Below are 1,909 nucleotides of genomic sequence, written 5' to 3'. Positions count from 1 at the left end.
TCTCTGGTTGGTGTTTTGTCCTCGTCACATCTAGCAAGTACACACACTTCATGTGTCCATGTATCTAAGGCTTGGAACCTCAAAGAAACATAACCCGCCATCGTCTTTTTCCTTTTGGGGACTGATGTCACTAATGGCGTTGCAGTTCTGCACAATGATGGGCGTACCACATTCCTGGAGCAAAGCCCTGGAAATGCTCTCCTAAGACTGAAAACCACCTTTATTAAATGTTCTATTTTTGACCCAGATTAATCTGCAACGTTCAGTTCACTTGTCGATGTTACCATTTACCTCATGTTAAATGGGAAACACTTTTACAAAAATTGTTTTCGAATAAAAGTGAACCTTCAAGGTTAAGGAGTGATCATTCTTTGAGATATTGAAGAAAGGTGCTAAAGCGGTGTTGGTTCGTAACTGTTTTTTTTTTAAGATAACCTTTAAGGGTAACCTTCATTGAAGTAAAACTTCACACGTAAAAAAAACGGAGAAGTCATGATAATCTGGAAATAAAAAATGATGCACAGAAAAAATGGTGATTACACATATGCAAACGAACGACAAACTCTTGGACTTTTTGATGACATCGCTCCTTTTCAGAGTTTGGTTTACAAGTTACAAAGACGAATAATTGAGAACTTGCCAACATTTCGTGAGCTATCGGCTTTTAGAAACATGACTCCTTTTCCCACTAACAATTATTGCTCATCCTCCGAGGAGGAAGAAGGAACGGGTGTTTTAGATTGAGATGTCGTACAAGTACTGTTTCCTACCGGACTTTCCAATTCGTTGAGAACTGTTCTCGCGCACATTAGTAGTTCTTTGGAGAGGGCTCTCCCTATCAGTTGTTAGCAAACAGTCTTACTGATGAGAAAACGGTGGCCAAATGCTAATAAGGCGCAAATGTAAACAAAGATTCTCCTATTTTGTAGATAAGCCAAAATCAATGCTCTCTTCGCTAATATCAAGAATCAAGGACTGTACTGTTTTTCCTTTCACCTTCTTTTATTGAGGAACACTAACCCGGTACAATTCACAGTATACGTGTTTACAATTGTTGATCTCCTTTCTCTGTCGCTAAGTTCGGTTTATTTCAATAATTGAATTTTGCTGTTCTCCACAATACATTCTTTATAATACACCGACAAGAATAACAGCTTTGACACGGTTATCACAAAGGCCTCGACACAATTTTTGGAGAAAACTGCTTGTAATTTTCATGGCAGAAGTTGGGTCGGGTGTCTGCAAACCAAAGACCAACGATCAAAGCCAAGAAACAGGCTTCCCAGCAATATATGTTGAACAGATATGCTGTATAGTCTCTTTTTTGCAAAACCAAGTTAAAGATCATACGGAGATGTACCATAGATGGAACGTCATCTGCTTTTTCTTTCCTTTTCTACAGAAAACTGTTTAATTGCAAAAAGTTAGGGTTTATGGTCAAATCGCTGAGGTGTAAAAAAAATCTCCATGTTTCGCTGTCTCGAGTTCATTCTGCCGTCCGATATGCGACCACTTGGGGATTAGGATACATTTGGTTGAAATTAGGATTAGGGTTAGGTTTGCGGTTTTTGAAAATCTATTGGTCATCTAACATATACCATTTGTAACACCTAGAAGGTGTTGCTTTGAGTGTATTTACAGTCTACCTGACTTGGCTGCTTTCAGCGGGAATATCAGGTAGTTCTTTTGATCCTATAAAGTTCTGATGAGAACGTAACCTCTTAAGGCCCGAGGGGGCCCTCATTGACGAGTACAATCGTCTTGGCGTCAGAAAGAGTAAAATCAATAAGTGGCCACTGGGAGTTAAAGGGTTAAATAGGAAAGGTTACGTTTATACAAACGTTGGCCGTGTAGCACTTATATTTTAAGCAGAGTTAACTGAATAGAGTGTAATGTGTAGTGCTAGATT

This window comes from Montipora capricornis, chromosome 1, assembly GCF_036669925.1.
Source record: "Montipora capricornis isolate CH-2021 chromosome 1, ASM3666992v2, whole genome shotgun sequence".
NCBI lineage: Eukaryota > Metazoa > Cnidaria > Anthozoa > Scleractinia > Acroporidae > Montipora > Montipora capricornis.
The sequence above is the reverse complement of the archived record's forward strand: the minus strand, read 5'-3'. Positions refer to the sequence as shown.